The sequence below is a fragment of the Sinohyriopsis cumingii genome, chromosome 1 (genome assembly GCF_028554795.1).
Source record: "Sinohyriopsis cumingii isolate HCF-2022 chromosome 1, ASM2855479v2, whole genome shotgun sequence".
Lineage (NCBI taxonomy): Eukaryota > Metazoa > Mollusca > Bivalvia > Unionida > Unionidae > Sinohyriopsis > Sinohyriopsis cumingii.
The window spans coordinates 177,446,776-177,473,859 of NC_142961.1; the positions used below are offsets into that span (position 1 = coordinate 177,446,776).

At 41.9% G+C, this 27,084-nt stretch overlaps 1 pseudogene; it reads right to left on the minus strand.

Moving 5' to 3' along the window:
• Positions 1–996: 996 nt before the first annotated feature.
• On the minus strand, positions 997–3,286 carry LOC149808454 (uncharacterized; annotated as a pseudogene).
• Between the last annotated feature and the right edge of the window lie 23,798 nt (positions 3,287–27,084).

Below are 27,084 nucleotides of genomic sequence, written 5' to 3' on the forward strand. Positions count from 1 at the left end.
GGCCCTTTTCAGGGCCAGCCATATTTCTCGAAAAGAGATAGTCTTTTGAATTGCCTACCCCTTTTTTAAAAAATTTTTTTTAAAAAAAATCCCATGTTAAATTCCCCTTGTCCCTAAACAAGCCCAAACTCTATTCCCATGTTAAATTCCCCTTGTCCGTAAAGTGCCCCACGATTTTTCTCCATGTTAATTCCCCTTGTCCGTAAAGTGCCCCACGATTTTTCTCCATGTTAATTTTCCATTGTCCGTAAAGTGCCCCAAGGGGTCTTGTAATGCTAATTCCCATTGTCCGTAAAGTGCCCCCCTTCACTACTCATGGTTAGTTCAGAGTTACTGTTTACATTGGTGATCTTTTAACCTGTCCATCTGACATGTAATCGTGGTCAAAGATAACCCGTGACATGAAGGTTATCAATCATTGATGGTCCAGTAAGGTTCCAATGTGAAGGACGTAGGCTAAGCTGAAGAATATCAACCATTACGCATTGAACTCCCATAGTAATTTCAAGACGAAGTTTAGTTCGCTCATTGGATTGTGAAATCAACTATATACTTAGACAAGGGCAATTATAAATGTAATGATTGAAACTAAAAAGATCAAATGATCTCAAGTGATTACATCCGAAACAGTAGTAAACCATTCAGGATGAGAACTCGTAGGTTAGGCTTTTGTTGCTTGTGCAAACAGTGCAGTCGACAATGCTCTAAAACGCCACATGGGCCAAACAATTGGCAAAGTGTTATGACTAGACAAGGAAAAACTAATTATAGTCATAATTTTGGGGAATCAAACCAAGAATTGCTGTCAATCACGATATCACCACTCAACATTGTTTCAGCTAAAGACGAAACGATTCTTTAATCGATTTTAGCACGTGCAGCAACTTTCTTAAGACTTAAACCAATTTCCCTATCTGTAGCGAAACCTAGTGACATTTGGTGCTCATATAGTTTGAATTCAGGCAAAGAAATAGTCAAGGGATTGTCAAAAGAGTGTTACCAAAGATGGCTGATAAATGGGTAGAATTGAAAAAGTGCCAAGTTATTTGGGTGAAGCTGAGTAACTTCTGTCAAATTGTCGGAACAAGTAGTGATGTGTCCGTCATATGTCATAGACGTAGTAACGATTGCACAGTGACAAGGAATATTCATAACAGAAAAACGTCAACCTTAACGCGAGGTCGATTTTGACATTCGAGTATTATTTCGTCCATGAGCTAAACTAATATTTGATTTGTGGACATATCAACAATATGTGGTACGAAGCGGTTTGTCATAAAACGAAAGTTACAAGTCTGAATGGCATTATACTTATCATCCAGAAATAGACTATTGATACATTTAGGCTGAGACAAGGGTTTAAGTGTAGGACGGATATTACAGTGTAAAATGTCCTTACCGGTACATTGAGTTAAGGTTGATAACGCTAGTGTTGTGCAAAACTGATGGTTATCAGATACAAGCATAATCTAATTGTGTAACGTGTGTTGATAATGCGTGAATTGGGACCGGAAATGATTGAATTCGATACGTCTCGAATGGTCGCTGTCGGGACGAAATTGGAATCTGTAGCGCAATATGTAGGTCGCGATCCTTACGCGCCGCTATAAATGACCCACACTGATAATAGTAACGTGGATCTTTCGGCATTATCGAATAACCCGGATAATTAGTAGATATAATGGTCTCGATTTGACTCATTGATTTCGCGAAGGCATGAGATGAAATCAGTATAGCAGGTAACTTTCCTGCAGCTAATTCCGCTGTTGCTAACTGTAATTTTACTAAGTCATGCCTAATTTGCGGAGATTCCAGCATTTGAGTGGCGATGACTTCTTCTGATTTCTGATATTTTTGACGTATATTTTCTTTATTTTCAATCATCGCTTTCTCTAATAGGAGAAGCGTTCTCAACATTTTATTAAATCAATTATCGACTTGTGAGATATAGGAGAAAAAGTCACCTCCATGTCGAGCAAGAACACCTATAATTTTATTATTCTGTCTCGTCAGCATATTTATGTGACATGCTAATGTGGCAACGTCTCCCGCTGTGGCCAACCCAAATAGGTGTTTACGTATTTCACCAATGAAAGGCAAAATTGCCTTTTTTGACACATTTGAAGGGTGGAAAAACACTTTTTAATGAGATTGTTGTGTTAAACTGTGTATTCATTGTAAGACGTAATGCATTTAATTGGTGAAGAAGGGAATTTTTGCCAATCTTTGCTCATCCACTGCAGACCCTGGATTCAGAGTCAGGGGAAGCAGCCTTACGACCAAATCCACTTTCCACCCATATCTTATAGAAAAGGAAAGAGGTTTGAGAGATTTGCCGACAAGAGAAGAAAAAACGAAATAGAAGGCATGAGGAAATGACATATTGGCGGAAAGGACTAGAAATGTCTCTCCCAGTTACGAAGAAATTTCCTTTTGAATTTCGTATTGAATTCAGTGACGAAATATTCAACCTAGTCGTTTGAGTCGTGTATTCGATTGCTCTGAAATGCTTCTTTTAATGCCTGAGAGACATTCTCCGTTGGTTGCCAAGATGGCGTGAATCCATCGGTCCACTTAACCAAGTAATGATTCTTCCCCGAAATCCATTTGGATTTCAAACGTTTATCAACTGAAGACCATTCCGTACTATTGTCAGTTGGTGCGTCACCATTGCTCGCTTGATCATGTGGTGTCTGAGTCAAGTGATGGACTGTGTCGGCTGCATCCCTTGTTGGAGGTCGATAATCCCTAGAATAATTATAATGCTTAAGCCTGTTGGATTGTACAAGTGATTTCATTTCTTTGTTGTTGGAACAACTTCGTAATCTGTAAGTGTTATTCGGACCTAATTGAGTAATGTAACACGGACCCAACCACCGGAGGTAAAGCGTTTATTGATAAGTCTACGGGTATATGAGAGTCATAATCGCCAACGCGAAAGAACGGTTCCTTCGCTTTCTGATAGAACTTTTGTTTGCTGTGTTTTGCGCTTACGGGTGTTTGCTTTAGCTAGTTCTTGGACAAGTTTTAATCTTTGAATTACCTTATCTATGTATTGTTGTGTTTGTTTCACTACATATTATGACGATAATTAGTTTTTCCTTGTATATTCTTATCACCTTGGCTATTATTTGGTTCATATGGCGTTTACGAACATTGTCGACAGCATTGTTACTTGCATAAGCGACACAACATAATCTATAGTTCACTTCAAGTATACCATTGCACCTACGAGTTCTCCCCCGATTGGTTTACTACTATTTCGAATGTACTCACTTGGGATCATTTGATATTTTCAGTTTCAAACATGACATTTACAATTGCCCTTGTCTAAGTTTATAAATGGGTTTCACAATCCAATGCGCGAACTACACTTCGTCTTGAAATTACTATGGGAAGTAGTGAAGGGGGGCACCCTACGGACAATGGGAATTAGCATTACAGGGACCCCTGGGTCACTCTACGGACAAGGGAAATTTAACATGGAGAAAAATCGTGGGTCACTCTACGGACAAGGGGAATTAACATGGAGAAAATCGTGGGTCACTCTACGGACAAGGGGAATTGAACATGACAATAAATCGTGGGTCACTCTACGGACAAGGGAAATTTAACATGGGATTTTTTTTTTAAAATTTTTTTAAATTTAAATTTAAATTTAGGCAATTCAAAAGACTATCTCTTTTCGAGAAATATGGCTGGCCCTGAAAAGGGCCTTTGGGTTTTCTTCTTCTTCTTCTAATTTCTTCTTTTCCTCCACCAACTTCTTATTTTATCTCCAACACTCTTTCTCTTCTTTTTTTCCCCCTTCTCTTCCTCCTCTTCTTTCTTCCTCTTTTCATTTTCTTCTTCTTTTTCAATTTTTTCATTCCATTCTCTCATCCTTATCCTTTCCTCTTCATCCTCCTTCTCCTCCTTGATCTCTTTCATGACACCACTAATCTTGTCCTTTGCTTTCCTTAAATTGTTAATTTCCATCTTTACACGATGGGGACTATAGGAATAATGGTCTTCAACCAGTCTTAATAGCATCTGTTCCATTATTCCTAAGTTGTCTAAAACGTCTTGCAAGGTTTGTAATTTGTCCATTTGGTTTGACGCCATCTTCTTTGTATTCTTTGCAGAATGGTTTGAACGACGAATACTGTGGGTTCTTATACGAAAAGCGCGAACGTGAAGGAAAACATCCCCCTAAAACATAAAATGGATCTTACCTAGATGATAACCCAACATCGCGCGGACGTGAAGGAAAACATCCCCCTACTTTCTCATTTCATATAATATAACCCTAACTATACTCTCCACATTTGCTAAAAAACCCATAATCTACTATTCACACAAACATACCTTAGCTCTTACAAACACATACACTTCCACTATTAATAAAGAGTTAGTGTTTATTTTCACACTACTCTACCTACTCACATTGGCAAATTAATAGTTATTTCTTTTCTAGAGTATTGGGTAGCCCTGAAAAGGGCTGTTTTTTTAAACTCCAGATGCACCTATCTAATGGTTGCACCTTCCTGGCCTGGCGCCGCACACGCATCTTCTTCCCCAGTCTTCTTTCACCTTTCTTCTGGGGAGCGCAGAGGGAGGATGATTCGCTTCATCACCCCAATCCTCTGTTTCAGGAATATTAAACGACATCATCTCTTCTCTTTTCTTTTCCTCCTCTTCCCTCTGTCTTCTCTCCTCTTCTTCCTTCTTTATTCTTGCTTCTTCTACTATAGCCTCCGCTGATAGTTCGTTTACTATCCGCCTGGCATATTCCAGGTGCATCTGGAGTTCTAACAGTTTCACTATTCTGCTAGTCATTCTTCTGGCTGTGTTGATCAATCAACAAGGGTAGCTGGACTGCCGAACGAGTTTCAATTTATACTGAAAGCGCGGACGTGAAGGAAAACATCCCCCTAAAAACATAAAATTCATCTTACCTAGATCATGACCAAAAAACAACAACAACGCGCGGACCTAAAAGAAACACTCGCTCACTTTTTTATGCTATCCATCACTTCAATAGACTATCCACATACGCAAAGCAATCCAATCTAACCCCAAATATACACCTCAATCAGCCCAACAAAAAAAAAAAAAACCAAACAAACATCATTTTAATCTACTATCCACACCAACCTACTTTATCACTTACTAACACAAACACTCCAACACATACACTTCCACTATTAATAAAGAGTTAGTTTTTATTTTCACACTACTCTACTTACACACATTGGCAAATTAATAGTTATTTCTTTTCTAGAGTATTGGGTAGCCCTGAAAAGGGCTGTTTTTTGTTTTTGCTATGGCATTCTTTTTTAGTTTCTAAGAATGCGATGTCCTCTGAGGATAGACTTTCTGGCGATAGGTCTGCTTCTTCGGAAAGAGAAGAAGAACTCTTTGGTGTCGATACGGCAATCGACAAAGCCTCTGTCAGCTTCAGGTTGCTGCTGCTGTTGCTGTTGTTGCTGTTGCTGTTGCTGCTGTTGCTGCTGTCTCTGAAGTCTGTACTTCTCTGTCCATTCTTCTTTCTCCCTGTTCATTTCTTCTCTGAAGAGCTCTTCTATCAGGTCTTCAGTGATTTTTAACATTCTCACATTCTCTATTTCTTCTGGTTTCGGTATCAGACTGTGTCTGACCCTATGCAGATTCACGTAGGCTTCGTTGAGCTTAGCTAGTTTGGAGCACATCTTCTTAGGAGGATGAGTCGACAATGGATGGCTAGACTGGGAACAACCCGGTTCTTAAAGTGAAAGCGCGGACGTGAAGGAAAACATCCCCCACACGGTTTTCGAGCCGCAACGTTCATGAGAGGGATAGTAAGAAATGAAAGAGCATCAATCCAACATTCTTCTAGCTAAACAAAAGACAAAGACATTTTTTCAAAACACAACATTTTTTATTCAAAAATCACTTAACACTAAACAACAACTCTAACATTTTTAACAATAACCCAATACTATAACATCAAACCATTTTTTTTCAAAACACAGCATTTTTCTCAATTGACAGTCTACTTTAAGCAAGGCTGACAACGTTGTGAATGAAATCGTGATTTCCACTGTTGGAAATCATTAGGCCATTGATGGACACTACGTTTCCTAGCTTGAGACAAAAGATAAGCATAATGGTCACAAAACCATCGATCTACTTTCACATCGTTTCTAGCAGAAGAACGAGGATCAAAATGAGTCACTAAATGTTCTAAGGAATAGCCCAGGCTGCGATGATGCAGAAAATACACACAGTACTGTCCGCACACCAAGGAATCTGTGCCTTGTAATTTCACATTATTGAATCGGGTGGTTTGAGCATTTCTTTTCATAAAGTCAATGATATCGTCTTCCAAAGGGGGTAATCCATACGAATCGAAATATTCCACACATCCTTCTTGAGGAAAGTAGACGGCTACCCAGTGGGTTCCTGGGAGATGACTCTCGTCCGTGTTGATCACGTAAGCTTGATGGTTTTTAGGTTTGCGATGAGGGAGTTCATCTTTAGCACAGACGACAGGATTCCAAGAAGCCGTATACGAACTGTGGTTCAAAAGGTAATGAAGTTCCCAGGTATCCATTTTTTTGTGTTTCTTTTCTTCTTCACAGGTAATAATACGTCGTCAATTCGATCCTGACTTTTTGCTTGAAAATGTCTGACGAATAAACGGTTATTCGTTCTGTTTCCTCACTCTGATTCAGGAGAGCTTCGATACGATGGATCTCTTGAGTGGTTAATGGTGGACAAGAATGTTCACGCAAGTCTTTATACCACTGGTGCAACACGTCTTCGTTCGAGATGAGACTCCAAGCTTCGTCCAGATACTCGTCCAATTTTTCTTCTTGACTCAACATCAGGCATTTATCGTGTTGAATTTGACTGGGATGATCGTTTTGACATCCATAGCAATTTTTCTTGATCAATTCCGTTATTTTGTCGACCAAGTGTTTGGCAAAACAGGAGACTAAATGGGCTTCTTGTTCTGGCCATCTCGACTTCATCAAAACTTCTTCGTCTTTGTCTTGAGATTCTTCTCCTTCCACGGTCTCCTTACATTCCATCTCCAAAGTTTCTCCACTAGGTAAAGAGGGATAACAGTCTTCCATGGCTTTCTAATAATCTAGAATGACTTCTCTCAAACTGTTGATTTCTATGGTATTATCGAATTCTGCATACAGGATGACGTTCACTGTATGGTCCAGTTGCTTTGCAAACTGAAGTTCCACACGAATCTGGCCAGATTTTATAGGGTGGAAATGTCCCTCGTCGCTGCCTTGGTCTGGAGTGAAATCGAAAGCCCACAAAGCATAGCCTCCTGCATAATCGTCATACTCAATGCCGTGACTGGTGTTGGTTCCTAACTGACCGGTGGCTTCGTACAGGGACAAGTACGATCTCAAGTAATTCATTTTTGTGGGATCAAAGTCAGGTTCGAAAGGTCGGGTACACAAGGTCTTGCCATCACGACTGACTTCGATTTTCTTCACGTCGAAGTGTTGAAAGTTGAACGGATTTAGTTTGATGGCTCCGTTGAAGGCTGAATTCAGGACCATACCAAGGATTAAACGCTTGGGTAGCTGTCCTTGGAACAGATGATCTTCGGTTATGGATTGCAGTCCAGCTGAAATGGTGAACGTTTTCACTTCCACACGTCGGATGGGATACTTGGCTGTCGTTCTGCTCAACGTTTGACTGATGTCGTTTGCCACTTTGGGTAACACTTCTACGCGTCGTACGTAGAGTTTGGCTTCTTGGATTATGCTTTTAGGAGCCTTGTCAAGATTAGCAGCCTGCAAATGGAAAGTGGCACTGCTGCGATTCAGTCTCAAGCGGACATTGACCCCGTTCAGCAAATATTTCTCTTGCAACCACATGTCCAAATGCAAACGATCCATCAGTTCTAAACTCTTTTTACCTAGGATTTTGTTTTCTCTTGCCTCAAAGCCTTCATTGCTTGTATCTATTGTGTCGAACTTGCCCGCTGTGTCATCTGCCCACAGCACACAGGCATTGAGATGACTTGTCTTGGCATCTGTTCCGTACGTCAAGAGATTTTCCAGGTAGGCACGGTAAGGGTAAGTATCCATGCTGCTGCTGACCAGTTTGTTATTCAAGTACAAATCCACTGAGCTGAACAAGGAATGCATGAAATTGTTGACGGGAGCTATATCGTCATCGTCTTCTACTCCTTTATCATCTTTTTTTAGAACTTGGACTTTCAAGTACAAGTAACTGCTATTCAGATCGATGTAATCTTCGGGCTGTCCTTTGATTTCAAACTCGATGGGAGCGGAATCGGTCAGTGAGGAGACGGGATGAAATTCCACCCATTGGGATTCTTGCATGGTCATCATGGTGGGGGGCATGGCAAACGGATCCAGTTCCGTCTTGGAACAAGCGCAAGACTCTCGGTGCATCATTTTGTTTTGTGTTTCAATAATCGAAAACGTCTAAGTCTCGAACGGTTCTTCTTTTCTTGGCCTTTCTCGCTTGAAGTCTGGTGAAAGGGTGTTTTCTTCTTCGTCGTCTCTTTCTGCCTTGTCCTTGCTGAATGCCTGACTCGGTAGCGTGCAGGGCATTTATAGGTGTGTCTCGTCGACCCAAAATGTCTTTACCCGTTTGCAGCAAGACATTTTTACCTGCCCTCATGAAGGCTTCTTTAGGGTTCTGTTTGTCGATGATGACATTTTGGAGAAATTCTTTGCCTTGCGTCAGTGCCGCATCTTTCAAGGCGTGCAATCCGCGTGTCACCATCGGTTTCAACACCGGGGCCACCGAACGAAAGGCCGATTTTAACATGTCTCCTAAACCGTGTCCTCGCTGTCGAGCCACCCCTTGGTACACTGGATACATGACTTACTTACGAGTCGTGAGAGAACCGTTTTCGAAAATGGAGTTTCACCGTGACTTTTCCTTTGGTGAATGGAATATCTTGTCCCAAATCTCCTTTTATAGTAATGTTGACCGTGTCCAAATACGACTTGCTGACAGGCAAATAGTGAGGATGTACAAATTCGCGGTGGACGTGATAAGTGTTTCCACCTTCCTCGTCAGCGTTCGTGGCAGAATCCACTTTGAAAGGAATGACACGCAGTAACGGTACGGAGGTGTGTCCCACCACGTTGTATTCCACCACATCGGAGTACACAAAGATCAAATTCAGTCCTTGGTTCAGTTCTACCGGGAAACGAAAATACTGGCCAAAAGTCACGTTGTCGTAAATGACTGGTAATTCGGGTGATGTTTTTCGTTCTCCTATCTTCCTCAGCTCCATGTCACCGCCCAACATGTCAAACAATTCGGGACAAAATATAATGGAGACGATTTTACTTCGCTCAAATTTCATCAAGAAGCGACGAGCTACTTTGTGGTACTCCAGGGTGACACTTTTGTTCTTGACATTGACATTGGTACTCTTAAAAGCTTCCCCAAACACACCATTAAACTTGGAGGCTATGGCGCTGACCAAATGATGACCACTGAAATAATAGCCTGGGGGAATCACAAAGTTGTAGGTCCACGTTTTAGTTGTTTCATTATAGGTTTTATTGGTATATGTGCTACTAGTCTTATCCAACTCCTCTTGCAATGGTTTGTCATGAACTTCCACCTTAAAAGTATTTTGATTGTTAAGGACATTGAGGACTTGGGTCGGGTGAATCATTTCTACTAAAGCCACTTCCCAATGGGCTTCGTGATCTAAGGGGATGGCTTGAGGTAATTTGGCCGTGTAACAGCACAACGTGTTGTTGGGAAACACCTCCATGGAACTGTCACTGGGTAAAGTTAAGTAAAATTGGTTTTGGTGACTCATAATTCCAGAGTTCTGTGACTGTCCGAGGGGTTAGTGGATGTCAGAGGCGTGTCTCCGCCCAAAATGGGGTTTTGGTTGTGGATGTTGGAGTGGTGACTGGCACTGGCACTGGACACAACGTTCCCGTTCGGGGAGAATTTCAGGGAGGGATTGGGAAGCAGGTAACCGATGCAACTGCTCAATAAAATGGTCCACAATTGTTTGTCTCCTTGTTGCAAACTCAAATTGGCGATGGCTGCCCCGATGACACAATACACCACGAAGATTTGGCAGAAAAAGACGATTTGCGTTTTAGGCACACGTTCTCCACACCACACCCACAAGGGTTGTTTTTGTAAATCTTGCACAGAAGAACTAGGGGAAGAAGGACTGGTCGACGTAGCTGCGTCTGCTGCTGTGTGAAAGGGCATGATGGTCACTTCTTCTTTTTATAGTCGATGACTTGCGAAGCGTCGATCCAAGAATCGAAACTGGGTGGATATCCTTTCCAACGTACTTTGACTTCTTTGACACGTCGTTTGCCCACTTTACGGGTTCTGCGTTCGAGAATGCTTTCGATGTCGTACACGTCGTCTTCTTTTTTGGTGACACGTTGTAACTCGGGCAAATAAAACGTTCCTTTGAGTACTTCTCCGTTCATGTCTTCCAATTTATAGACGCCAGGATGACGGCCATGCACTCGCCCAGTGACGCGAAACAATTCGGTCGTCCAGTTAGGTAAGTAACCTTTGTCGAAAGTGCGTTTGGTTTTGCCAATGCGCACCCAATCTCCTACGGTCAACTCTCCACTTTTCTTGGGGACAGCCCTCGTCGGGGACGTACCGAACAGGCGCTCGAACACCAGCACTTCGTTGTCGGGAGTCACGTCTTGCGGGGCACGTCCGATGCTTCGATGGTAAGATTGGTTGTACGCTTGCACCAGGTGCGGTAAGATGTCGATGTACTTCAGAGTGTGGTGATGCGTAAAATATTTCCACATGCGTTCTTTCAAAGTGCGTTGAAAACGTTCCACGATGCTGGCTTTGGTTTCGGGATTCTCGGTGGTAAAAAAATGAATGTCACGTTTCTTTAATTCTTTTTGGAAAGCTTGGTTCAGAAATTCGGTGCCTTTGTCCGTTTGCCATCGAAGAGGGTGACGACCGCTTTGTTTCAACACCCGTTGCAGGGCTCGCACTAACTCGCTGCTCGATTTGGAAGTCAAGGGCACGACCCAGGCAAATTTGGAAAACACGTCGATGACACAGAACAAATATTTGTAGCCACGATTGTAGCTGGCCAAATGAGAGACATCGGCTAAATCGGCTTGCCATTGATGATCGATGCCTTCCACTCGGGTGCGACTTCTGGCAAACTTGCGTCGAATGGGTTTGTGTAAAGTGTAGGTAGCTTGTTCTTGTAACCATCGTTGCACTTGAGGTAAACGGAGACTTTTCAGTCGAGTTTTGGCAGCACGATACAATTTTTGAACTCCTGCGTAACCTGCAGGATGCGAGGGATCGTAGTAAATGCTGGCTAAGACTTTTTCCATTTTTTGTGTTAATAAGGCACCCACTCTTGGAAGAGGCTACTCTTTTTCTCTTGGGGTATTTTCTTGGATTGCAAGGCTTTGCGTGTGCGGCCAGCAATAGGTGTCGAAGAGGAGGAGGATGTCTGAGCAGGGGATATCGGTTCTTGTTTCACTTCTGTCTTCACTTCTGTCTTCACTTTCTTTTTCTCTTGTGATGAAGAAGGGGTCGCCATCATCTTTTTAATCCATCCAATTCTGGAGGTAGGTGGTGTTGTTAACTTGCGTACTTTTTCTGGTGGAGTTAGAAACCCTTCCTCTTCTTCTCCTTTTTCTGTCTTGACCACTGGTACTGGTACTGGTACTGGTGATGGTGCTGGACTTTTCATCAAGGTCTTAAAATCTTTCAGAGTGGGTAGAGCTGTTTCGTCTAAAGCTTTCTGGTGAAAGAGTTGCAATCGTTGCAAGAGTTGACCGTACTTTTGCGATTTTTCTGTTTCGGACAAATCTTGGCGATCCATCAAGGACTGCAATTCGTGTTGTAACTGGGACATTTCGCTCAAATTGGGATTGGGAGGTAAATGCGGGGTGCGTTGTTCTTGCCACCGATGGTATTCCATCCATCGTTTGTAAGGCACTAAAGCTAGTTTTCGTCCTTCCATGGGGTTGTCAGGGATGAATTCTGAGATCTTGGGACTTCCGAAGGCCTTTTTATCTTGCTCCCATCAGTCCTCCCAACATGGTTCCCAAGACTCCTTTTAGTATGGGGCCTAACAAGAGAGGTAAAATGCCTCCACGTTGGACCAACATCTTCTTTTTTTGACGAATGGGAATTTTCTTTCGAACCATTTGGCGAAGAACGTGACGATGTTTGCTTAAGCATTGTTTCTGGTGTTTGGACAAAGGGATCGTGCCTTTCAAAACGTTCAAACAACATTCGCACACGGTATCGATGACCTCTTTGGAGGCCGTTTGAATGAGTTTTTTTCGTAGGGGTGGAGAAGCTTTGGACAGGACAGATAATAGGTCCCCATGTTTGGCTAAACGTGGTGGCAGTCCTTTCCTTTTCTTTCCTTGGGGTTTTCTGGAGGGTGACATCTTTGAGTCTTTAGGAGCACCTAAAAACACTGATACTCTACTCGGTCACAGGCCTTTTTTATACTGGAACGCGTCGCCACTGATTGTCTTTACGGCGTATTAGTTTGAGGACAGGCATGACACGTCGTGCAGGGGTACGTAACGGACTAAATCGAGCCAGTTCTTGCTTGGACAAATCCAGTAAACTTTGTAACATGCCCGATCTTTCTTGAACTTTGATTTTGGGAGAAGGTACTTTGTGAGCAGCAGCCACTGCCGCTAAATGGGAAGGTCCTGCCACTGGGGAAGTTCTTTTGGGGGTCATCAACGGAGAAGTTCTTGGTGTAATCAACGTCTCCAAGTACTCTTCAGTTCCTGGTGACATCAACGGAGAAGTGGACAAACGTGAGGCTGCCGGAGACGCTGTGGCAGGTCGTGGCTTGCGAGTGTAAGGTTGCGTCCTGGCCGAAGTGCCTCTCTTGCGACTAGTTTTCTTCTTCTTCTGTGGACTTTTCTTTTTCTGGGGACTTTTTCTCTGTTTCTTTTTCTGGGGGCTTCTTTTCTTTTTCCGGGGTGATGGTGGTGGTGTCTGGTAAGAGGAGGGTCCTGCCACTGGAGAAGTTCTTCTTGGGGACTTGGTCTTTTTCTTTTTCTTCTTGGGGCTTCGTTGGACTTTTGTCTTAGGGATAACTTTGGGGGCATTAGGATCCCATCTTAAGAGTGAGCGAATGATGACCCCTCCTAGAGTACCGCTCCCTCCAGGTTTCAAAATGATTTGTTTTTTGGTTTGAGTGTCGATGCGGGGATCGGCCAGTTGGACCAAAGCGACTTTGTTTCGATCGAAAAAGCGTTGGGTTTGATGAGGAATCTGAATGATTCCTTGGAGTAATTGACGTGCCGTCACCGTGAACCATCGTAAGACTTCTTTGAGACTAGCTTCTAAGACACGGGCTCGTGTTTGTGGATCTTTTTCTCGACTGATGCCATACAAGGCACGAATCAATTTGACGGGAAGATGCGACTGAAGGGACGTCATGTTCACACTGTGTGAGACAGACGAAAAAGGGTCTGAGGTTTTTATAGATTTTTTTCATGGGAGGAGTGAAATGAAGTCGAGGACGGAGACGTGTACAGGACAGGCCCTCCGTCTTGGCACCAGTGGTGAAACAAGTGGGTACGAAATCGCAAATCCTCGGGGGTCGTAGGTTTCAAATCGACGAGTAAATAGGCGTGTGGCGTTTGAGTGGCATCGTCGTACGCCTGAGTCAGCCAAGGCGTTCCTAACTGTTTGGCTAAGACTTGCACTTGCGATTTATCTCGAGGGCTTTTAAACAAGACCACGTAATGCGCATTGAGACTGATGGTGCGATGGGCTTTACTTTGTTGAAACAAATTTTGGGTGATGTAAACGACACTGGCATTACGGTGATGCCCTTTGCGCGTGAACCACAGTTTAATTTCTTCTTCGTCTTCTCCTAACATGTCGTCGAAAATGACCAAATGGGTTAGACGGGAGTCAGAGACGATGCCATCGTCTTCTTTAGGAATGCCTTCCACAAACACGATGGAATCGCCTTGACTTTCTCGCAAGAGGCTGTACGCCGATTGCCACTCTTTGTAACACCACACGATCCGTTGAGGGGGTCGATCGATCAAATGATGTTTATGTTCGATCAAACGTTTGACGAATTCGGTTTTGCCTGAACCGCTAGGTCCAGCAATGAGCATGTTAAAGGGATGGCGAAGATACAAAGCCTCCCAACTGGCACGATCTAAGTGTTCGTCGATGACTTTGACAGTGGAGGAAGAGGGAGCAGAGACAGCAGAGGTAGCCATGGTATGAGAAATGTCACTTGTGACACGAAAAACAAACAAGACAAGAGTTTATATACTTTTTCAGAACACGTTTATTGAATGTTTTTTTTCAAACATGAATACGAAAGACAAAAATAAATACAACCCAAATAGTGATGTACAGGAATATAAAACACAGCAAAGCGATCAAAGTGAAATATAAACAAGTGTCTGTACAACATGTTTTGGTTAACCAAGATGTCCTAGGGACAGTGTGTAATGTTCTTACAGTTTCTACATGAGGTATTGTCACACAAGTGTCCTCCCGGAATGACCTTTCAGGCATGTCCATGACAGTTCTGTCCTGAAGCGAGTGGTTGTTCTCGGTGACGGGTTCTTCTGGCACCGTCACTAACACGGGTTGAAAAGTAACTTTTTTCCTTGAACAACTCTTGTGCATACTGAGCCACTTCTTGGGTCCAAACCTCAAAACCCCCCTTTTTCCAATCACGAACATCTGTCCAATGAGGGTGTAAGTCACAAGCTACACACACATCGTCATACACGTCTTGGGTCGCTAAAAGTTGACGAATCTTTTTTTCCTGTTGAGGTCGAGAAGTATCCAGATGAAAACGCAAGGCTTTGAACAAAAGGAGTTTTTCGTGACCATTTAAGGCCATGGAGGTGGTAAGTACTGATCGTAAAGAGTCCACAAAGAATCGGCTGGTAAACGAAATCCCAGAAAACAAGTCACTAAGACACACACCACTTGTCGTCCAAAATTGAATGGATAAAGTTCTTGTAATAATTGATGGTAATGATCCACGGTTTGAATATGGTCATTGAGTTCCTTCCACGGAATCTGTTGGATGACATGTGACATAAACCGTGGCATGGCAGCCTCTTTTTATATTCTCTTTTTTTCGGATGCAATAGACGTACTTTCTAGCCAGAGATCTTCGTTCTCCAGTAGGGAATCTAAATCTTGCATACTGTAACCGAAACGTCAGAGTTCGTTTAGGTGTTTCCTCTTCCTCTAAGTAGATTCCACGTAAAATATGTTGGTAATCCTTTAACTTGTCTTCCTCAATGCATTGCACTAGGTGAATCTCGAAGTAACCATAATCATGAACATGTCGATCATTAGCGACCTCAAAGTTTTGAACAATGTCTGACCATTGAAAGAATTTCTGACGAATCAGTTCTTTTATACCATTCAAGTACCAGTGGTTAAAGATCTGGTGACGTATCGGATGCAATTGTTCTTTACGTTTCACTTGTATTTTGACCAGCTCTCGGTAAATCCTTTCTCTCAACTCCACAGGCAAAGCACGAATGTTCTCTTGCAAAGTATCCATGAATAGGTCATACTAAATCCTCTTTGGTCTGACACAAGAAATGTACTCTTTGCACAAACATGGTTTCACTTCAGTGTCGAATTTAAATCGTTGAGTCACTAATCTACACATTACAATTCGTTCAGAAGTTTCCTCTTTCACCAAGTTGACATTGCGTGAAAGATGTTGGTAATTCGTTAACTCTTCCTCTGGAATTCGATGCAGTACGTTTACAATGTAGTAGATAGAATCGTCAATACCAAACCATTCCTTTTTATAACCAGGAGGTCGTTGATCAATGTCTGTCCAATGGAACACTTTCAATTGAATCAGTCCTTGTATAGCCTGAAGGTACCAGTGGTTCAAACACCGGTGACGTATCGGATGCAATTGTTCTTTACGTTTCACTTGTATTTTGACCAGTTCTCGATAAATGCGTTCTCTCAACTCCACAGGCAAAGCACGAATGTTCTCTTGTAAAGTATCCATGAACAGATGATTATGGTAAAAAGTTTCTTCAATGTCTCGGTCCCACTAAGGGTAAGTAATGACAATTCGGTGACCATCGAGCATGTTCAACGTAGGCCGAATCTTGCGGTTCCCAGTGGTGAAGTGACACACCGCAACTGAAGCACTTGACTTTATCTCCTTCGCCCAAGTAGAAAAATCCGGCTCTGGCTAATTCTTCGGGGGTCGGTCCTCCCAGATACTTTGGCCATTTTCCTTTGAACGATTGAAGACGATTTTCAAAGTCGCAGTATTCCGACAAACGCACAGGAAACGAATATTCGTCTTTCACAGGTTCGTTTCGATAAGGGTTGGGTGACATGAACAGGAGTTTGCTCAGGGCTGGATGACATCCGTAGGGGGGTAGACGTGAAGGTGAACATTCCCCTTTAAACCCGGTAAAATGTCTAAGAGGACGAGCGGCATCGCTTTCGCATCCCTCAGGTTTGACACGCACAGCATCACTTTCCATGACAGGGGCAGTGAAAACAAAGTTCCCATGATGCTTTACGGTATCACTCAGGTCACAACGTGCAGCATCGGTCCCATCGCAAGGCTCACAATCGCACTCGTCTGCAAACTCCGTTACGCAATTACAATGGTAACCACATGGACAATCGCAGTTTCCTTCCGGACATTTTCCGTCGCAATGCATGGGTCTTATCCATCCAGTATTAGTCACACTAGAGGAAGATACAACTTTTTTACAATCCCCAAACTGGAACGATGTCTTTTTCAAAGTATTCATCTTGTTCGCTCGGTCTTGGTAGTCACAATGAACTATCGATCTTGACCATAGCCCTTTTTTATACTAGTCTCAATGCAGTCTCCAACTTGTACATCTTTCCTTTTTTACGTTTTTTATGTCCTGTTCTGGAAGGTACCGTCTCTAAGGTACCGTCAACATTGTACCGTAGTGTGATGGATGGAAAGGCCATAGAAAGGTAAGGGCAATTCGGAGACCATCGAGTATGCTCCAGAATAGCTGAATCTTTATAGATACATAGATCCATTCGTAACTTCAGTCCGCAAGCGAAACACTGTACCTCGTATCCCAATCCTGACTCAGGTCCCAAGTAGACAAATCCTGTTCTAGCTAAAACATGCGAAGAAGGTAATCCTTCCCTATCCGTAGGCCATTTCTGAAACGTGTCCAATCGACGGGCACAATCACAATAGTCAGGTAAGAAGACTGGAAAATGGTAGGGTTTGAACTTGGAGTTCTCATCGGGTTTCTCACTCGATTCTTGCTGTGGCGAAGTCATCTTTCTGGTGGGTGGCTATCCTCTTACAACCAATGTTTTATACCAACGTGTCCATACGGTAAGGTGAAATGATTGGGAAGTCGAACTCGCTTCTGGTATACAATTTGATAGACTTTTTCCAAGGGTCGACTGACGATGTGGTGAGTGGGTAAACGTACAATCTTGTTAGGTTGATAGGTGGTCACTTTAAAGTTTCCATCCTCTCCCGATTGCAAGGCTTCTTTCATTACCCCAAAGTTGACCACTCGACTGGTACGATAATTCAGAGTCAGTCCTTTCACTTTGCACGTCGTGTGCACTTCTCCTTGTTTGTCACGGTATTCGTAGCCGTAATTTTTGGGACCGCCACTGACAAAACTTAGAATCTTGTCGTCGGGATGCTCGTCTGTCCAGGCTCCTAAATGGTCTCCTTCGATGCTAGGGTGATGTTGAATCGGGTGATGGATGTAGATGCAACTGTCCGTGTCAAAGTACAGGACGCGTTCTTCTAACAGTTCTAAAGCTTCGTACAATTTTAAGCGAGCATGGGCTGTCACGTAAGCCGCAATGATGACATTTCCAAAAGGGTCGTCTTGTACAAAGTCCAGATCTTCTTCGTAATTGACCAAGATCAAATTCTCTCGAACGACGTCCACGTGTTTCATGTATTTGGTTTTGTCGTGAATCATCTGGAAGTAGCGGGAAGGTTCTGTCAAATATTCCGTCTTGGGTAAACACGGCCGTTGTGCCATTTTACCCCACAAGCAATTTAACATCACTTTGGCAAACGATCGCCTGCCTTCGTTTTTCTCGATGTGGTCTAAAGTGATGCCTTCTTGTTCGTAATATTTCTCTTTGAATTTTATTTGGTCTTCGGGAGTGTGACACCAGGAAGGATAGCCGCTAGCTTCTTGCTTCAGTTTCAAAAAGGCATCCACGTAGTCGGCGAAAATGCCTTTCTGAGTAGGGTCACCCTTGCGATACTGTTGTGTCTTGGGAAAGTGGCAAATTTCGTACACTTCTAACAGTTGGTATCCCATGTCCAGAGCTTTGAACAATTCCACGCTGACCCAGGTTCCCGTCAAGGCCCGTTCTTCCTGGCTGTGCTGACAAGGCTGGTCTTGGTTGCACGTTTCGGCACAAGTACGGCACAAGGGAAACATCAGTTTGCCTTGACAATGGTGAGGTAAGACGGGATGGTATAGGTTCGTGGGAGGCAAAACTTTGCACTTGATCAAGCCTTCGTATTGTCGAATGTTTTTCAGGTCGATGTGTTCCGTCAGCAATTGCGGGTGCCCTACGGGAAAGCGACAATATTTGCACACGTAGGGATACAGCGAACACACGTCCAAGTATTTGATTTCTTCTCCTTTCTCTTCGTCGGCTTGGTACAGCAAACAGGTGGCATTGGTCCTTCCTCCGTACAAACTATCCCTCGGATTCAGCGGGTCCACGAACTGGTAACTTTCCACGGCACGTTTAAACTTGGGATCGGTTTTCATACGGTGATCGTACTCGTGTTCCCACATTTCCACCACTTGGTATCCTTGCTGTTCTAACTTTAGGCGTCGCTGACAAGTGTCCTGGTACAAGTCTTCCATGGTTCGTTGCAAAAACTGATTTTTAGTGCCACGGTCAGGGTAACAGACGGGACATCCGTGAAATAAGCAACCGTTAAACTCGTACACGATCTTGGGGTTTTCTAAGTCCCAGCCATCGACCGAATACGTTCCGATGGTCTTTTCACCCCCTCCGTTGCGGGCATGCTGAATCCACTTGTCTTCCTTGTCGCACAAGTAATGTAACCAACGTAGGGCTTTGACCGAGTATTGACGTTTGACAAAGTGGGTCGTTTGAGGACTGATGACAGCCACGGTCTTTTCAGGCATGAATCGTTGTCGATACACTAAGGAACACGCTTTGGCAATGGTGCAAGCTTCTTTCAAAGGATCGACCCCTCCGTGTTCCATGAACAGTTCTCGAAATTTTCCACAGCAACGCCGTAAAATGTCCACGTCGGAACGACAATACTTCAGCATTTCTTCCTGAAAGTCGAAAGGGTCCGAGGCGTGAGCCTGGTACCAAGCGTAGAAAGCTTCTCGTTGTTCGGTACGCATGTTGTCGGGGTCGTAATAGTGAGCCTCAGGTAAATGGGGTAGAACGGCATGTTGATTGGCTTCCGTATTGAAAAAGTGTGGAAAGTACCCTTTAGCCATTTCTGTCATTCCAAACGTTTTAGGCATTCGACTCAAAGGCATGGCCAAATAGCTCATCGAATCTTTAAACTGTACTTGTCCCACTTGCATGAAAATGATTTTGGCCCCGTTCAAAGTCACTTTAGGACGTTCGGTGCCTTGTTCCGTATAGTACCTCAAAAGAAACTGTCCATCGTATCCGGAGAAATTGTGAGCCATCACCGTGGCATGACGATGACAATCTCCGTAACGTTCGATGTCCTCTTGGCTCCATGTCTTGTCGATGGGGTCTAAGACCCATTGGGCAAAATCGTCTAGCGTCTTTGGTCCTCGAAAGATTTTTTCACGCCCTCCAGGAATTTTGCTGCAGTGAGGACAATAACTGAAGATAGGTTCTTGAATACACTTCTCGCACGCTCGATGAGACACGCAGAAATTAGGAATGTGAATGCCAGTCTCTTGCATGCATTCGAAATCGAAAAAGATGAAATTGCCTTTCTTCTTGTGACCGTCCTCTTTCTCTGGTGGGGGTTGGTATTTTTGCACGTAACATTGGTGTTCCAAGTCCACGATGTGGTGACAAATGTGACATTTTTTCTTTCCTGAACATACGTGTGCCTTGGTATTATTGGTACGTATGACTTGTTCACACGCGGGGCACAATCTCAGCAGTTGACAAGCGCATTTCTTCTGTGAACCTTGCGTCTTCAAATGTTGTTGGTAACAGGTAGGGCTGACAAACGTGCGCAGACAAGTGGAACAAGGCACTGGTTCTTCGCTCAGACAGGGTGGAGAGGCCAAACATCCTGAGCATTTCCATCCACAATGTTTGTGTTGCTCTCGATTATTATAACCATGGTCACATTTCTCACAATAATAAACATATCTCAGGAATCCAGTGATACTGGTAATGGTATCGAAATGGTCATCGTGATGATAAAGGTGAATGTATTTTCCGTCCTTAAAGTCTTGGCCTCGAAACAACAGAGGTCCGCGCACTTCTTGAGGGTGCACTTTCAAGGTGTAGCGTGGAGCTAGGGCATCTTGCAATTTTTGCATCTCAGGAATGCCACAGGGTGTGTCTTTGGGCAGTCCGGCTTGTTGTAACAGGAGTTCTGCTTCGTTTCGTTGTTTGGCTCGGTCGGAACGTTGAATAGTGTCCCAGGTTCTTTTCCATTCTACCGTGTCGTTCTTGTTGGCATAGGTTCGTCCCACCACGATGGCACGGGCTAAACACATCTGGTCATGAGGGTTGTTAATTCGGACGAGACTCGTTTTGGTGTTGCGAAGGTCGTCCACCAATAACATCTTTTTGCGTCCTGTCCCTTGAGGAGGAGAGACGTGGGTCATGTCCAGTGTGGCTTTACCATCGGTGATGTCAAACTGATCGTTAGATTGTTGTACGTGTTGAATCTTGTCCATGACTTTGGAAGCAGTCAATTCTGCAGGGGTGCTAAACTCGATCCAAACAGGGGATTTCAAACCGTCGTGTTGTATGGAAAGTCTCAAGCGATCGTCTTCTTTGGGTTGACATTGCTGCTTGAGTGAAGTGAGCAAAGAATCCCACACCTCGGTGATGAACCCTTCTGCTTTCTCTAACGGCACTTCAGCCTTGAAATCTTTAAACTTCACCGTGTATTTGTAAGCCGTGGTTCTAAATTTTCTAGAGGAGCGCTTTTCCGTCTCTCGAATGGAATAGTACTTTTCAGGGTTGACTAAGGGTGGTGAACTTGGTTTAGAGGGTTCTGATTCTGGTTCACTCATGTCCTCTTCAAAATCACTGGCATGAATTTGTGCCAAGATTTCAGCCCTGGTACGAGGCGATAGATCACGTTTCTGCCTCTTACTTTCTTCTTCTTTCTTCTCGAATGAATGGGATCGTTTCATCTTGAAAGCAAAAAGTCAAATGACTCAAGTTCAAACACCATAAACTACTTTATAGTCATAGCAAACCAGCGTATATAAAAGGGTGTGTGTCTTGTCCTTTCACTATTCATTTCACTCTCAAACCAAGCACAACGATGGAAGAGACTGACCAGATGGAACGTTTCGTCAGAGCTTTGCGAGGGGTCATTAGAAAATTCTCTTCAGACCAGCCTACGGACTACTCTCCTTCCTTTAGAGATAAAAGTCAAGATACTTGCTATATCTGTCAGAAGAAAGGGCATTGGTCTTCAGAGTGTCCAGACCGTCAAAAAAGAAAAAAAACAGGGGATAAAAAAGACAAAAGTCAAGATACCTGTTATTATTGTAAAGAAAAAGGACATTGGTCTCCAGATTGCCCAAAAAAGAAACAAGAGGAGTCAGAAGAAAAGAGGAATTCTTCAGAGGAAGAGAGGGATTCTTCTGAGGAAGAAAGAAGACAGGTGAAGAAACAGGAGAAAAAAAGAAGAAGGGAAGAAAGCGAGGAGGAAGAAGAAGAAGAGGAAAAGAGTGTGACGGTGAAGAAATTCAAAAAACAGAGAGACTAAACAAGGAGAAAAGAAGAAATTAATGAACTTTTCATTAAAGTGTTGTGTTATAAATTGTGAATTGGATTGTAAAAAATGGAGAAAAGAATAAATGAATGATATAAGGTAAGTGTCTTTGAGTTGTGATTTTAAAATAAGAAGCTACACTCACGCACTCATACACAGACACGTACTAAAAGGGTAACATGGGTGAGTTTTTTTGAGTTATTGGCAAATTGAAATTGTATTTCTTTTCGAGAAATGTGGGTGGCCCTGAAAAGGGCCTTTTTTCTTCATGGTGTAGGGGTGAGTTTAAGCAATCAATTTTAACTGCCTTAAGCCTTTGCCACGGCCAAGGCCTACTTCTGGACTGCGTAATGTTGATGATGATGATAATGATTGGGTTGAAATCACTAAGGGTGGTACGGTAGGCTTAGTCACAGGGTTGACGTGTTTAGCTCGGGAAGGTCGTATTCTCTTCGGTCGTGATAAAGAAGTCTGATACATTTGTTTCAGACTTCTTAACTCCGCTAAAATGTCCAACAGTACCGTGACCGTTTGATTTTCACCCTCTTGTTTCTTTGCTGCTACTTCTTCTTGCTGTTGTTGCTGTTGTTTTTTTCTTACCTCTTCTTCTTGTTGCTGTTGCTGTAGGAGAAAAGTCTGTTCCGCTTCCTTTTGTCGTTGTATAAATTTCTCCAATTCTTCTTTCTGTCTCTGTCTAAAATTCTCCACTTGCGGTAATGAAGAAAGTAACGAAGGTTCCGGAACAAATTCTTGCGAGGAGAGAAAATCCACAAAATCCCAATTCACCTCTTCTGAAAGTAAGTCCGGGTTCCCTTGGGCAGTCTCCCCTGCTGGTGCACCCCACTGGATCGTTTTCTGAGTTTCCGTCATGTTGAATCACTGTCGCATAGATTGACTGCACACAAGCGCTAGCGAATCTATATTGACTACGTGACGTCACAGACTGCTCTCTTCGGATTGGATGCGGCTGGCTGAATTTTGTAACGCGTGTTCGGATTGGTAAATGAACTCAATCCGTTTCAATCCTTCCTCCGCCTATAAATAAGCGCCGTTGACTGCATTGATTCACCTGTTCTCGTCGCTTCAAGATGTGGACTACAGTTGAGTCATCCACCCTTGTGTCTTCCATGATGTTTCGGACAGACTTGCTCATGTATGTCCGATCGAAGTGGACCGTTGTCCACAGGACCAACACCAGCCTGTGGATACGTAGGATCTACGTTGAAAGACAAGGATGCCTAAAAAGAGTGCTGATGTACGGACCAACAGTGAGACGTAGCCTAAGAACAAGAAGAAGACCAATGCGGTGCCATTTATGTTAATGAATACATTAACATAAAACCCAAAGGCCCTTTTCAGGGCCAGCCATATTTCTCGAAAAGAGATAGTCTTTTGAATTGCCTACCCCTTTTTTAAAAAAAAATTTTTTAAAAAAAATCCCATGTTAAATTCCCCTTGTCCGTAGAGTGACCCACGATTTTTAGCCATGTTCAATTCCCCTTGTCCGTAGAGTGACCCACGATTTTCTCCATGTTAATTCCCCTTGTCCGTAGAGTGACCCACGATTTTTCTCCATGTTAAATTTCCCTTGTCCGTAGAGTGACCCAGGGGTCCCTGTAATGCTAATTCCCATTGTCCGTAGGGTGCCCCCCTTCACTACTATGGGAGTTCAATGCGTAATGGTTTATATTCTTTAGCTTAGCATATGTCCGTCATATTGGAACCTTACTGGACCATCAATAATTGATAACCTTAATATCACGGGTTATCTTCGACCACGATTGCATGTCAGATTGAAAGGTTTTAAGCTCACCAAAATAAACAGTAACTCTGAACTAACCATGCCAACCTCGCTTTGTACTGATCTTGTATCCGCATACATACTTCGTTTAATTTTTAGCCAGCCCTTTTGTGCTTACGTTATTTGGACACACTATGACTTCTCTATAAGAAAATAATCACGTCACAAATTCACAAATTATATATGTTGTGTTTTTGTCGATACTAGCACTGTAACGCTGGACATAACCCCGAAGAGATCGTGCTGTGAGAGACAGTTTCTGATTCATTTTCTAAAACAAAAAATGTTTGACAACGATCAGCTAAGGCAACGGGTGAAGGATGGAAGGGTCAATCACATTTATTTTCGGTAGGAATAATAATATTATTCTGCGATCCCCTGTACTCGAAAAAGTGGTTGACCTTTCAACGGTGTTACAGGCGCTTCAGAATCCGCGGTGGAAAGGATCTTTACTCGGTATGGATAAATTTGACATCACTGTAGTTAGGCATTTATTTTTATAGAAGGATTTCAGGTTATCTTAACAAGTGCGTCACCCATACTGGTTAAATAATTTACCTGTTCAGTAGCTTCCCAATAAATCTAAATTGCTGACCTTTAGATACAAGCGGAATGTATTTTATGGATTTAGGCACCTGCTCGTAAAGCGCGATCTTTATAAAATAGCATACAGCTGTATTACACAAATAGATTAAATTAATCTCAATATATTTTAGTGGAAAATTACTTCCATTATAATTTAATGAAAACTTACTTTTAATAGAATTTAGAGAAAATTTCAATCTTAATACTATTACTCAAATATTCTGTCCGAATATATGAATATGAGTCAGAAATGTTCTACACTAAGCCAAATATTTAAGATAGGGAAGGCAGAATGTTTAGGATAGGCGACTGCCTCTCAAAGAACGAAACAGTGGAAATTGCACAAATAATATTTCACTGATTGACATATAACACTAATAATGCACGCACACACACATTAACACTACCTCTGATGATGATAATAAAATGATAAATGAAATAACTATAAGATTAATCGAAATTAATTCATATCCTATTATTCAGCACACTCTTTGAATTGTACATTCCATCATTGCATTATATTAGGAACTCAAAGTCAATTTTCCACCCTGTATCCTGATCCCATATCATTCCATGAATCAACGCAGTTTATCATCCATAAGTCACCAATATAAATACATACATACACACACAGATACATACTATCCCATAAAAATTACAAACTACACACATACAACACGCATACAACATACAAACACAACACACATATACAACACACACAACACACATACAACAAACACATGCAACACACATACAAAACACACACACACAACTAAACACACATAACTAACTACACATACAACAAAATGTGATATATAAAGATTTATTGTGCTTTACCTGCATACAGATGTTGTAGAGCGCTTGCATTCTAGGACATTTCTCTCTTGCAACATCTCATCTCTCATCCTCCTTAATACCGTGTACTAAGCTTTGTATTGAGATTCATTTATTTTAATAAAATGGTATTTTCTGAAGATGTATAACTGCTCAATGAACATTCATATCCATTCCATTTCCAAATTTTGGCATTTTGTTTTGAGCAAATGAAAGAGTTATCTGGAATCAGTATATATATATATATATATATATATATATATATATATATATATATATATATATATATATATATATATATATATATATATATATATATTCAGTTTGACCTGACTCGTTTCGAAAACACCGAACTTTCTATCTTATGCTGACCTAGTTCCCGACCTTACTTCAGAAATCAATGAGACAAGTAAACAACATTTTGTTTTTATCTTATTCTTAGATGAAAATGATTGGTTTTTACTAGGACTACGTGCTTTTAGACGCAAATACTTCTCGAAAATTCTGGAGTGTTGACCCTCATCTGGGAATCTGTTTTGCGTTTCAAGTTACTGTATAACCTTTGTTTATAGAGATATTTCTCAGTTGGGTTTCTAAACACTTAGACCTTAAGATGTTCGTTTTGTTGTGACAGTTTGGAGTTATCATTTTATTCAAATTATTAGTATTCTTAAAGATTAATTCCAGCATAACAGTTCATTTTGCTTTAATGCAGTTGTGCTAATGTATAGGTTTGCAAGCTGTGGATTGTTTGTTTTCTTTTTGTAACAATTTCTTATAGAATGTATCTGACACTAAAATAGAGATGATATAAATGATGCTTCAGATATAAATGCAGATTATTTTACCTACTTTGTGTGTTTATTGTATCTGAGAACTTAAAATAGGGCTTTTCTGCAGTATCTGTCCTCACACTGTCTGATTTTCATATACACCAATTCAACAGAGACATTTGGCAGTTGATAATGATGCCTAACACAGGAGCGTCGGGCGCAGACACCTAACGAGCACTCTAACCTCTTAGGTCACTATATATATATATATATATATATATATATATATATATATATATATATATATATATATATATATATATATATATATATATATATAATCTTATGAATTTATAAGAAGAGTGCGTTATCATTCGCCATGACAAAATAATTAAAAAACTTTATTTTACAAAACATTTGTATTTGTCACAAATTAATTTCAAAACTGACAATATACATGTATTCATGATCGTTTAGTCACGTGGTTGAAACATGTCCCCTATGGAAAAGTAGTGGCCAAACACGATGCAGTGAAAGTTATTAGTGCTGAGCATCTTTGCGAAAATGTCGGGTTTAGAAAAAAAAGGAAGCCTGTTTTTACTTATTTATTAGTGTATGTGACTGTACTAAGTAAATGCATCCCGTTGCAAGACTTCGAATCAAGTAACATATTTCAGGAAAGCATTTATTTAATGCTTGAATATTAAACAATTTCTCTGTTCCACCATAAATTTCGTTTGGTGTGTTATATGTTTACTGAATGGTGGGTAAGTGTTTTTTTATGTTCACTGGCTGTTTATTGCGCTCTCTGATCAAGGTAATGCCTTGGTGAGTAATTGTGTGTTATGTTCAAGGATGTTTACTGCGGTCTCTGTTAAATTTATTGCCTTGGTAAGTATGTTTTATGCTCCCTGGATGTTTACTGCGCTCTCCGATAAATATATTGTCTGGGTGTTGGCATCCCTTTGCACCATATCAATAGTGCAGCCAGCAAACTGTAGCCTTAATGTCCACACTTCCTGTTTGTATCAACAAGCTGTTAGTGCAATACCATTGCGCAGGTTGTAAATTATACTGTATGTTTTGTAATGATTTACCTGAACGAGCACAAGATAAAGACCTTTATGTATGTTTGAAATAATGATAAT